Source organism: Lissotriton helveticus, chromosome 6 (genome assembly GCF_964261635.1).
Source record: "Lissotriton helveticus chromosome 6, aLisHel1.1, whole genome shotgun sequence".
NCBI classification, from domain to species: domain Eukaryota; kingdom Metazoa; phylum Chordata; class Amphibia; order Caudata; family Salamandridae; genus Lissotriton; species Lissotriton helveticus.
Window position 1 is genome coordinate 712,071,650 of NC_136067.1, and position 13,877 is coordinate 712,085,526.

Here is a 13,877-nt window from a genome sequence, read left to right on the forward strand (position 1 = left end):
ATAAATCAGCCTTTCAACCATTAAGTCTTAATGTCTTTCTCCACTTTCAATTAAGCCATTTAAGTGTTAATGTTTTATGAACAATGGATCTTCATGTTAAATTCCTCTGTTTTAAACAAATGGCTTTATTTTTCTGTTATAAATATGGTAACATGTCTACAGGCCACTGGGAGCAAGATGACTGGTGTTTGTAAATGTGACTCTTAGAAATGGGAGAACATTTAAATGCTGAGTTTTATTAAATCCTTGTAAACATACAGTTAACTGTTCAGTTTAATTTTCTCCCATTTCAAAGTGTTCCCTTCACACACAGCAGGCATCTTGCTCATAGTGGCTTGTAGACACTGTGCCATATTTATAGCTGAAAAATACATCCATTACTTTAAGTAGCAGACATTTTAAGTGCATGAAAATGTTCCATATTATGAAAATGTTTACAGAAAATGTTTCTGCTCCTTAAAGTTCTCCCATTTAAAAAATGGTTGTATGCTTGTGTTATACATGTAACACTGCCACATATAGTGAAAAGTGTGTCCTCTGCCACAAGTACCTACAACTCAGACTCTCAATCACTGATACACATATATCCCATTCATAGCCACACATGTTCAAACATCCCCATAGACCACTCTCTCACTGACACACATAGAAACCTTGTCATGGTGCCCCTAGTCCAAGGATTTTGCTCAAACCTTAGTATATGGCCGATGGACATTAAGCTTAAAGCTTGAAGTCAATGAAGCTGGGTGTGGAGGTGTTTGGCAACACTGCACAAGTTGTTTACACTTCAGTAGCTCAGGATGATTTTCACTGATCAGAAGTACCTCTCACTACAGAAAATGTTGGAAATCTGTGTTATAAAGTCATGCTGCAATGCCTGTGCTGCAGATCTGCAGACATTCAGAAGGACAGAAAAGAAAGAATTGTGCATATGAGTAGGCTAGAAGCACACACTGGGTCTCTCACACATGTGCACTATGAGTTGTTAAGCATTGATATACTACCACTCTGTAAGAGATTTCAAGGCTGGAATTGACATTCACTCTGCATCAGAGCACTGCAGAGCACTGCTCTCAAACCAATCACAGACCACGTGTCACACCAGGTTGTAACTGACAGTGCAGTGACTCTGATACAGCCAATCACCATTTGGTTGAAACCAGACTGTATAACAGGATGTGTGCTGTCAATTACAGTTAGTGTAAATCCTGAGATTGAAATGCAATGGGGACCGGGATCGGAAATAGAGCAGAAGAGAGTCAGTAGGCCATGGAGAACTCAGCCAAAAGCAGGGAAACTGGGAGACATAGAAATGAGAAAATCTTTGCTGCTTTTTGGAGGCCCAATATTCTGCAATTCTATTGTAACAATTACTACCTTTAGAATATGTAATCTATTAAATTCCTTGCAAGAAAATACGGTAAAACAATCTTCTTTCCTGTGTGGTAAATAAATAAATAATACCTCTATTTTTGACTGGACATAACAATAACAGATAGCTCAATAAATAAGAGTCAAGATTCGAGGTAGTAGGAGTTTGCAGGTTTTAATACAGCATAAAGGACAGGAACAGGACAACCTGCACGGGCAAGATCTGGGATGGCTAGCCAACAGGGGGGCCCCGACAGCTGTCGGGCAGGATCTGGAATGAGCGCGCTAGCTTTTAATAACAATACACAAGTATATATACTAAAACAATTGCATTACAGTACATACAGTAGGTGTGACAGTGGGTGGGGCCTGTAACAGTCGCGAGAGATAAGGGTGAAAGTAGGTGTAACAAGAGGCGTGTACATAGACATGTGATGTAAACGTAACAGAATATGTCATAAATGGGGTGGAAACATGGAGGGGGCTACCTAAGGAGCCGGGACCTCTAACCTACTGGTGCACGCAAACTAACAATGACGTGTTACTAGGGAGAAGCTGGGGGCTATGACTTCTGCGCTAGGAGCAGGGACTGAAGTCTGGAGAGTCAGAGCGACATGTACCTAAACACTATCTAGTATCTGATGTTTAGAGAACATGTTGATAGAATCCAAAAGTTATCAGGGTAAAGGCTAACAGACTCTAAGACTGGTGCATGAATTATTCTACATGTAGTACGTGTTGAGGAATATTAAATGACCATAAATACAGTATTTCTCTTACATGGAGACGTAAAGGCTAGACGATGACTGAAACTATTGATGCGATTCAGTAGCTTAGGAATGCAGAGAAGGAGAGCTGGACTGATAACTAGAATCATAACATACTCTTGGCAGACTGACAGGCAGAGCCAGGCCGAGCCGGGCACTGTGAGGCAGGAAGTAAGTGAAGGGTCAGGGATACAGGTGGGGGCTGTATCGCTCCTCAGCGAGGGTTCAGGAGACAGGAGCTGAATCTGAGTCCGGGCCCTTTTGAGGCCTAGAAACAGGGACTTTACAATGAAATAACGTGCACACTGAGAAACGTGGCAACGTAGCTTTACATAGGCCTGATGCTCGTTGTATTCACGAAAACTAGGAACTGGCATACTAGAGATGGACACAGCTGTAATTGCGTCTTTAATCGATCATGAGGAATACATATGCATATTAATCGTGCACATATAACATAACATGGGGAACACGTAGGGACACAGAACATGGCAAAATTTACTTTTCCACATTCCCTCCTTGTCACTACGTTTCCATCAGGAAACATCAATATTCATGATACCATCTATCATTTCATACAGTATCATTTGCTCGTCTCGAATTTTCTTGGAACGGGATCTAGGACGGGACTTGGGACTAGGAATACAAGAGGTAGCACAAATGCCGCAAATCGCAGGGCCACATTGTATACAGAGGCAGCAACTGAATATGATCGCTACTGCAATACCTAGGAATGACAATACTTTCCATCCCCAGGCAGAAATTATACTCCAGAACCAACCGGACCATGTCCAGGTGCCTGGATTTTGGTGTAACTGATGGGCAATTTTATGAAGTCTGGTTATAGCTGAATAAACAGACGGCGCGTTATTAGGAATGAAAATGCAGCAACTAGATCCGATGACTCTACATGCTCCTCCTCTATCGGCCAGTATGACGTCAAGAACGAGACGATTTTGGAGCACGACAAATCTCATAGCAGATTGCTCTTCGGTTAAGTTACCTAAGGCAGAAGCAGTCTCATTCACTACTGCCTCAAGGGTTCTGGTTAATCTATGGATTAACTTACTATTCTGGATAGGTCCTATAAAGAAAAAGAATCCTCTATTGAAATCTGTATACTGTTCTAGAGCAGTTTCAGTTTGATCGACAACTGGGGACTCGATCTCCCTTCTATGTCTAATGTGTACTAGATGTGTGTTTCTGTGATAATCAGATGGGGCTAGGAAAACTGGTGGCAGTAGGAAGGCAATGTAACAGGTTCCCTCCCAATCGAGGGGCAGACGAACATATGCGGTCTGACCACAAACAAAATAAGAATGACGTGAAGCTTTGAAAATAGATTTCCCACTGTCACTATACTCGACAATAGTAGTACAATCACTATGTCCTACATGTACGGAACCATTATTTCTGACACATAATTCGCCTTTGACTGGTAATACTAAAATAGCAGGTAAGTCTGGAGTAGGATCAGACTGAACATTCAGGACCATAAAATTCGAAGAATAATTACCTAAATTATAAACTTCATTTTCTAGATCTAACCCTGTTCTGTGGGGAAGACCTTGCTTGTCTGGAAAACATGTACTGTTCAGAAGGGACATATCAGTTGAGGATGACGTTAACGTGGACCATGCTCCACATGAACCATTATGTGAGAACGGATAAGGAAAGAGTGGCAGAACTCCCTTCGGTGTCTGGAAAGGGGGGAGTCGACCACACACCCAACAATTAGTGGCATTGCTGGTCTGGTGTGAATAATGTAACATACGGATAAATGAATTGTTGCGCATAGCAAGACGATAAGATAGTTCATGAGGAGGCAGATCACTAAACGTGTGCTCTACTGTAGCATTAGAAGACTTATTTACATGAGAAATTGGAAAACATAAATGAAATGCATAACTCGTGCAGGTAACCATCAGGCTTAAAAATAATATGAAACTTAGAAAAACGATACATCGGATAGAGTTTTGACTAACTCTCTCACTATGGGGGTCTATTTCATACATGTCAGATACCTGTCTAACCGTTTCACCTAGGGGAGGACTTAGACAATTAAACTGGCTGACTTATTTTACTAGACCGGAGCTTCTTTTTATACTCCTGCTGCGGAGTTTTCTCTAACAGGGAGGGCTTGATATCAATGTCATTTGCGGGACAGTCCTTAAGAATAGTATCTTGGCAGTCTTTAAAATCTTGACAATCCTTGGAAATGTTCTTGGAAACAGTTTGTAGTCGGGGTCCGTGAAATTTCTTAACATGAGACAAATGGACCCACCCCTTCCTGCCTTCCAACTTGACGGCAGTACGGGTGGTTAAGAGGACCAACTTCGGCTCCTTCCAGCGAGGCTCCAGCGGACTTGAACGATCAAAATTGCGGACGAGGACCAGGGTGCCGGGAAGGATCTCGTGTGGCTTGACTTCAGTATTGTCGGGAAATGCAGCGGCAACCTGTGAACGACAAGAGTGTAGGGCAGACATCAAGGAAGCTAGGTAATCTGTCAGCATATTACTGGAAACATCGGTAATACTTCGGGGTCTAGGTGTACCCCACATATTTGGGGGGCGGCCGAATACGACCTCATAAGGGGACAGACCTGATCTGGAATGTGCGACCATGCGCATATAAAACAAAGCGACTGGCAGAGCAACTAACCAGTCTACACCTTTTTCTTGACAGATTTTGGCAATGCGGATTTTCAAGGTTTGATTATGTCTCTCTACGAGACCGGCTGCTTCTGGATGGCGTACACAATGGAACTTCCACTGGTACCCTAACAAAAGGGAAACGTGCTTCATTAGTTCAGATGAGAATGGCTGGCCGTTATCAGAATACACGACCCTAGGGAGTCCATAACGGGGGAAGAATTCACGAACCAACTGCTTGGCAGTGGTCGCGGCTGTGTAATCTGGGACTGGATATGCTTCTGTCCACCTGGACAAAGCGCATACAACTACAAGGACATACTTGAATCTGAATATAATCCATCTGGAGGACTTCAAAAGGGTGGTCAGGGGGTTGGAATCCACCTTGTTCCACCGGGACACTTTTACCTGGATTGAATTGACAACATATCATACAAGTACGGAATTTCTGCTTGGCTGCAGCTCGTAAATGCTTGTTAAACCAAATGTTCTGGATACTGTCTATCATGGCTTTTTCTCCTAAATGTGCAGGACTATGTGCGGTATTAATAATGACTTGAACCATTGAGTCGGGGAGAAACCATGTGGCTCTACCCTTTGTCACCCATCCCTGATCTGTCTGGACCCCTCCTTGTTCGGACCATTTCTTGATTTCTTCGGGAGTAGCATGTAACTGGATATCTATGACATCATGAGTAGGGTCCTTAACTGTCATACAAGTAGTCTGTTCTAGAGTGGATGTCGGTGTCTTGTTAACTGGTATGTCTGGTGTCTGTGCTGTAAGCTTGGCTGTTCGATCTGCTAGATCATTACCTTGGGAAATAATGTCTGTAACTTTCGTATGTGCTTTGCACTTCATGATAGCAATAGATGTCGGTAAATGTATTGCATCTAACAGAGCTTGAATAAGGAGACCATGCTGAATCTTGGTTCCATGAGAAGTCATGAAACCTCTCTCCTGCCAGAGCACTCCAAAGTCGTGTACAACTCCGAATGCGTAGCGTGAATCTGTGTAAATATTAACTGTCAGGTTCTTGGCGTGTATGCAGGCTTGAGTCAGAGCAACTAGCTCTGCTGCTTGAGCAGACAGGGTGTCAATACGATGTGTTTCAATAACTTCAGTGTCAGTAGTCACTGCATACGCGGCTACTAGTTCTCCTGTACTCGTTCTCATACATGAACCATCCACATAAAGTGTCAGGTCAGGATCTGGTAATGGAATATCTGTCAGATCTTGTCTTGGTTTAGTCATAGTGTTAACAACTTCCACACAATCATGTGTGACAGGATTTGAAGTAACTGACGGTAACAGTGTAGCAGGATTTAGAACGTTGCAGCGTCTGATTTCTATGTGTGGCTGGAACAGTGTCAGTTCATAACCTGTCAAACGTGCAATTGTCAAGTGCTGAGTCTGTGTTCGGTTTAAAAGAACTTCCACGGAGTGTGGAACTTGTACTGTCAGGGAGTGTCCCAATACTATGGAATCACTTTGTCTGATAGCTAGTGCTGTGGCTGCGACTGACTTGAGGCACGCAGGCAGAGCCTGGGCTACTGGATCTAGTGTACTCGAAAAATAAGCACAGGGCTTGTATTGTCCGGCTTGATCTTGTGTGAGAACAGATAATGCTGTACCATCACGTTCTGTGACAAAAAGTATAAAAGGCTTACTGTAGTTCGGTGTAGCTAGAACGGGAGCTTGACATAAAGCTTTCTTTAACTCATTGAAACTAAGTGTATGTTCAGATGTCCAAGGGAGAACAGTCGATACGGCTGCCTCCTGTGTCGTTAACTGTATCAGTGGTTTAGCTAGAAATGCATACTGAGGAATCCATTGTCTGCAATAAGAAGTAAGGCCGATAAAAGCACGTACCTCCTTCTGTGTCTTGGGCTGAGGAAGACTCGCTATTAACTGGATGCGATCGGGTGTCAACTGCCTACCCCACTTGGACAGTAAGTGGCCTAAGTAGATCACTTGCTGGACACAGAATTGAAGCTTGGAAGGGGACACCTTGTGCCCCATCTCGGCTAGGAAATACAGGACTGTAAGCGATGCTCGCTCGCAAGCATGTTCAGAACGGGCTGTGATCAGTAGATCATCGACATACTGGAGCAGGGCAGTGTCAGTTGGCATGTGAATATTGTCTAGTTGTCTCTTAAGTGCTTGACTGTAAATGCTAGGACTTTCTGTGAAACCTTGAGGAGCTCGTGTGAATTTATAGCTCCTTCCATTTAAACAAAAACCGAAAAGGTATTGGCTGTCTGGATGAATGGGGACACTGAAAAATGCATTCTTGAGGTCAATTACTGTAAAAAATATTGCCTCAGAATCAATGGCTGTCAATAGGGATGAGATATCAGGAACAACTGGATACTGGGGAATGATACATTTATTGAGTTCTCGAAGATCAATCACTAATCGATATACTGGGGGTGCATTTGGATCAGTACGTTTCATGACTGGAATGATAGGAGAATTACATACATTGGAGTCAGTTTCTACAACTACTCCTTGAGCCGTGAGCTCGTCAATAATTTTGGATAAGGCTGCTACAGCCTCAGGTGGCAATCTGTACTGTCTGATTCGTGGCAAGACTATACCTTGCTTGAGAGTCACACGATGGGGTGTGATTTGCATGAAGCCAACATCAGTTGGACCTTGCGCCCATAGATGCTGCGGAACATTAGACAATCTCGGATCAAAATCTCGTAAAACATAGTGACCCTTGAAGTCACGTAAAAACAAACGTATTCCCTCTGGGGAACAGCAAATTACTGCACCTAATTCTTTCAGTGTCTTAATGCCTAACAAATTTTCTGGACATGACTTCGTAAGCAATAGATCAGTAGTTCGGGACAATGGACCTACTTCTAGAGTAACTGGTTTGGAAATCTCGTTAACAATTGGCTTTCCTGAAAATCCAAGGGAAACATTTCTAGAGCCTGAGAGCGGAGCCCCTGGAACCTCGTTGTGACTAATGGTAGTCCTACTTGCCCCTGTATCAATCAGAAACTTTCTGTCTTTCCCTAATACTTGACTATGAACATAGGGACCTTCTTGATCTACAGGAATCTCGATGAGAGGCAAGCCTACCTCCCTCTCTAGGCTGTTTCATGATACTCTGGATACTCTGTCTGTGCATACTGGTACATCTGCTGTGTAACATGCTGTGTTGCAGCGATAGGCAGCGGTGCTGGAACTGTCTGTTGTGCATTCTGTGGCTGAGAAGTCTGTGAAACTTGTTCTTGTCTAGGCGGACGTGGTCTTTCTTTAGTTTTACCAGTGGCTATGTTGTGTTTCAGAACTGCACACTCGTTTATAAAATGACCTGGCTGTTTACAATAATTGCATGTCCCTTTAACGGGAGCTGCAGGATGACTGGCTTGATTCGGACCCCTCTTCTGACTGTCTTGAGGAACAGATTGTGCAACTAGTACTTTCATTTTCGTGTCTTTCATACGTCTTCTCTCGTGTTCTTGCTCTTCTCTGATTCTATTCTGGTGATACTGGAGCATCTGGAGCATTTGGGACGGGGTACTAGCTTGCCAAGTACTTTCGACTTTCAAAACTCGATTTTTAACTTGTGGACTTGAATTCTCGACTAATTTAGTAACAAAAAGATGAGGGTATGACTCGCTACTCGTCTTCAAACCACTGTTTATTATAAAGCATTTCTCAAATCTGGAATAAAAATCACTAGTATCTTCGTCTTGTTTCTGTTTACAGGCTGAGATTGCATCCCAGTCTTCCTTTTTAGTGGCTAATAATCTAGGCAAAACTTGTATTAATAGTTCTGGTAATTCTTTACATTTATCTCCAAGACCGGTACCTGGTACTCGTATCTTATCTTCAGCTTCTAGAGCTGTCCAATCGATCTTTTTCTCTCCCACCTCCCAATCCTTTTCCTTGAGTTTTTCGTATATGCCTGCAGGCAACAGGACTTTTAGCATTTTAATAATATCTGGATACGTGTATTCTCCCATACGGAGCATGTCTTTTAATTCTCGGTGGAACCCTGCTGGATCTTTGTCGTGACAGGGAATTAATTTCTTCATCTCTAAGAGTTCCATCTTGGTAACTGGGGTGTAAACAAATACTCGTTGCATTTCACCATCTGGTGTCCTAACTGGGTGTACTTCTCGTAACGGATGCTGTCTATCTATGTAAAACGGTTTACTTTCTGGAGGTGAGCCATGAACAAAATGCGGGTTCAAAAACGTTCTATATTTGTGGCGCTGTTCTAGAATGACACTAATTAAATCAGTACCTAAACCTTTCCATCTATACTGGAGTAACTCGTTCAGGACATCATGTAACGGACCTGGATCAGAATGTTGACCCTCATACAGTGTAATGAGGTGCTGGATCATATACATACCCACCAGTCGCTGCTCGGCTGGGGGCAGTTTCAGAAACATTTGTGCCACTATTTCGTCTGGAAAAGTGGTAGAATCAGTAATCCATCGGACTGCTGATCGGGCTAGTTCTTGTTCATGCATGGTACTTAATTCACTATAACCGATTCGTGATTTCAGAATTTGATCGGTAGCTTGAAATACTTGTTCTAGGGAACCTTGTTCTGGTGCTGGAAGATGAAAGACTTTCTTGTGTTCTAGGCGTAAATGTCGGTCTGGAAGTCTAGATTTACCTACATACGCTATTCTGGCGGTATTCTCGTCGTCTACCTCTTCAGTAGAAGAGTCATTTTCTTTCTCGCTTACTTGTGCTTCTTTGCGTTGTTCATGTAACCTTATTATTTCTTTACGTATTTTCTTGTACATACTCTCTATACTATTGAGTGTCTTGTGCTTACCCTCGGCTATATTATCACTCCACTTTGTCAGAATTCTCATTTCGGTCGGATCTTTAGTCGGGGAATCTTGTTCCCGTATTAAACAATTGATCAGAAACTTTAATAACATGAACTGGATCTCAGCTTTCCTGAGAGACATGACTTCACCAATACTTTCTGGATCGTCTCCTGTACGAATGAAACGATACATTCTGTCTAGATCTTCTTTCACATTCGGTAGGGTGACCAAATACTCGGACACCTGCCTTATACGTACGGAATATATAACCATACTATCCTCGCCTGGGACTGGATCATAACAGCATTCAGTAAGAAGTCGCCTGATTTCTGCAATGGACTTATATTTAGGCGTACGCTGTAACGCACGTTCATGTAACTCGACTGCTCCTAAACGTCTACTTGGCGGCGGGGTACCAGGAGGACCTCCTCCCGCGGCCCCTAAACTGGAATCGTCGACTGATACTCTTCGAGCTGGCAGAGTGACTGAAGTAGCGGGAATTTGTACTACGGGCTGGACCGGGGGTACCGTAACAGGTGTTGTAACAGGTGCCCCGGTGACTGGAGGAACAGGATTTACATTATTTACAGGAGCTGGCGGAACAGGATTTGCATATTCTGGGACTGTGTCGTCCAAATAGGACGAGAGAAAAATATCAGCTGCGGTCGGTTTGTGACGTAGCTTGGTCGGAACTAAGGGTGGCGGAAAATTACATGGTGCTTCCGGGGTTGCTTTTGGCAAGCCCTCGGCAAGAAGAGGATACATACCCTTAATGAGGGCATTCCTCTGTCTGTCTGACTGTTCGGTTTTAACTCGTTCACCTATTTCGATTAATTCCCTTTCTTGGGCTCTTTCTAAGGATTCTCTACTTAATTCTGACTTTCTGATTTCTTTTTCGGTTCTTTTATGAGATTCTTTGCGCCATAACTTGATGGCATCTTTCTGTGACTGTCTGGCTTTCTTTTTCCATAATACTTCTTCTACTCGCATGATGCACTCGGCATCCCATGTACCCGATACGGGCCATCTATACTTTTCTTCTAACTGTTTGGTGTACTCCACCCATAAATCTAGATATAATATGGCACTTATGCCATGCTTTTGATACATAAAATGACCTGGACTGTCCCTAGGCGGGACAGGAACTGCTTCTTCTAACAGACCTTTTCTAGTTTTTAACTGACGTAACTTGGAAAACAATGGCATGACTGGGCTGGAGTCTAGACACAATACAATACACAATGAACACGATGATTACTAAACAACACATTCATACCACGACATTGAAATACATGAATGACATTTAAATTAACAGTTTTGACAAAATACTACCTGGAATACTGAAAACAGAATACATGAATTTCTCGAGAACAGAACGGACTAGAACAGAAACTAGATGCACTGCTAAAACAGTACGAAACTTACCGGTCTCATAAAGAGACACGTCAGGACCCGCATCCACCTAAGTGGACACTTCGTGTTGGATCTGTGTACCCCAAACCCACGGACCAGAGACAATGCAATTGACCCTGTCTAGATACTACCCCAGCAATGGTACTCACCGGGCAGCAAGAACGGAAGGCCTCGGACTGGACTGGACTGCTTCGACGCCGGACGGACGAACTTCGGACTTCTGTTACGGGTGGGCCTCCGGATACCTCGGACCTTGGACTCTCGGCTTGGGCTCTGGTCGGGACTCGCCGCGTTCCTCCACCGCCTCGTCTGGATGCTGGACCGCAACCTCCGTCTCCTCCGTGGGCCTGAGGGATACTTGAAGCAGAAATATCTGCACGTGCACGGTATGGTTCCGTCACGGCTGCAGAGGATCAGGGGGCTTGCGTGGCTTCACCGGCGCGTGGGGAAAGGGCAAGTCCCTATTCGGGCGCCATTATGTGGTAAATAAATAAATAATACCTCTATTTTTGACTGGACATAACAATAACAGATAGCTCAATAAATAAGAGTCAAGATTCGAGGTAGTAGGAGTTTGCAGGTTTTAATACAGCATAAAGGACAGGAACAGGACAACCTGCACGGGCAAGATCTGGGATGGCTAGCCAACAGGGGGGCCCCGACAGCTGTCGGGCAGGATCTGGAATGAGCGCGCTAGCTTTTAATAACAATACACAAGTATATATACTAAAACAATTGCATTACAGTACATACAGTAGGTGTGACAGTGGGTGGGGCCTGTAACAGTCGCGAGAGATAAGGGTGATAGTAGGTGTAACAAGAGGCGTGTACATAGACATGTGATGTAAACGTAACAGAATATGTCATAAATGGGGTGGAAACATGGAGGGGGCTACCTAAGGAGCCGGGACCTCTAACCTACTGGTGCACGCAAACTAACAATGACGTGTTACTAGGGAGAAGCTGGGGGCTATGACTTCTGCGCTAGGAGCAGGGACTGAAGTCTGGAGAGTCAGAGCGACATGTACCTAAACACTATCTAGTATCTGATGTTTAGAGAACATGTTGATAGAATCCAAAAGTTATCAGGGTAAAGGCTAACAGACTCTAAGACTGGTGCATGAATTATTCTACATGTAGTACGTGTTGAGGAATATTAAATGACCATAAATACAGTATTTCTCTTACATGGAGACGTAAAGGCTAGACGATGACTGAAACTATTGATGCGATTCAGTAGCTTAGGAATGCAGAGAAGGAGAGCTGGACTGATAACTAGAATCATAACATACTCTTGGCAGACTGACAGGCAGAGCCAGGCCGAGCCGGGCACTGTGAGGCAGGAAGTAAGTGAAGGGTCAGGGATACAGGTGGGGGCTGTATCGCTCCTCAGCGAGGGTTCAGGAGACAGGAGCTGAATCTGAGTCCGGGCCCTTTTGAGGCCTAGAAACAGGGACTTTACAATGAAATAACGTGCACACTGAGAAACGTGGCAACGTAGCTTTACATAGGCCTGATGCTCGTTGTATTCACGAAAACTAGGAACTGGCATACTAGAGATGGACACAGCTGTAATTGCGTCTTTAATCGATCATGAGGAATACATATGCATATTAATCGTGCACATATAACATAACATGGGGAACACGTAGGGACACAGAACATGGCAAAATTTACTTTTCCACACCTGGATGCAGGTAACTTGAAGCCTTACCCTGCTGACTTTCCCAGCTCAAAGCATAACAAGTACAAGACAACCCTTCTGATTGGAAACAAAAGACTGGCCGTTGCGGGCACTGGGCAATCCCCCGGTGCGCCGCATGGGTGGAGGCGGGTTTGGGGCCCCTGGGGGACTTTTTGTATGTTACAGGGCCGTAATTGCAGCATAGCTGCAAAATCGGCTCTGTAACAAAATCGGCCAAAAACGGGCCCTGGCAACCAGCTCAGCCGCACCCCTGCCCCCCCCCCCCCTTTGGGAAGGGGTAGGGGGGCCGGCCGAGCACTTTGCCAGGGCCGGTTTTGGTTCCCAGTCCAGCCTTGCAAAAGCAATTTGCTTTTCATTAGGTTTAAAGATTTGCACATATTACACAATGAACAATACCTACTACTCTCAATGCATTTGAAGTTTCTACCTGTTACATCAAAGTGAATTATTTAAATAAAAGTCCATAGTCATTGTGCACTGACCTGTCAGAGGTAGAAGAGACAGAGTTATATGAATGGGAGTAGCACTATTTTTCCTAACGAGAACATCTGTGAAGATGTAAACAACTGCACAGAGTAACCACACCAAGGATCACTTGAGAACTAGCTGAACTGTAAGAGGAATATCCACTTGAGCAAGAGCTGCACTTTTTTAACAGTGCTATATTTAATTTTTAAGTCTGGCTTGACAAAGCAGCTATCTGTACTACTTACTGCTAACAATTCTGTAGAATGTTGCCTAAAGTGAATTTTGGCTCCATAGAGAGGAGTATTTCTTTCTCACCTGATACTATAGGTTGTTCAATGTATTTTCTTTATCCAATAAAATGCTTGCATTGTTATCCATGAGGGAATATTTAGATCCAAAATGCATCCTGGAACATTACACATTAAATTATTTACCTCAGAGCTTCAATGTATACAGAAAGCAGTAGTTTTTCTTTTTTTTTCAGTGCAGCAGGGCATTTTAAGTCGAGCCTAGAGCAGCGTATGCACTGCTTGCTCGACTTTAGTAAAGGGCTTTTTAGAGTGCTACCCGCCAGCCATCAGCCTGCGGTTACGTGCACAAGCACTGGCGCCTTGCTCCGCCTCTCAATCTTTGCTGCGCGCGCACATCCTTGCGATCGCTTTCACCGCAATTACTTTCGCTTTCATGGCCGC

General features: G+C 43.9%; 1 protein-coding gene across 1 annotated transcript in view; it reads left to right on the plus strand.

Annotated features, from left to right (window-relative positions):
* LOC144762905 (trypsin I-P38-like) overlaps positions 1-13,877 on the plus strand; it is an 87,203-nt gene that overhangs the window by 54,520 nt on the left and 18,806 nt on the right. The gene's annotated exons all lie outside the window — the stretch shown is intronic.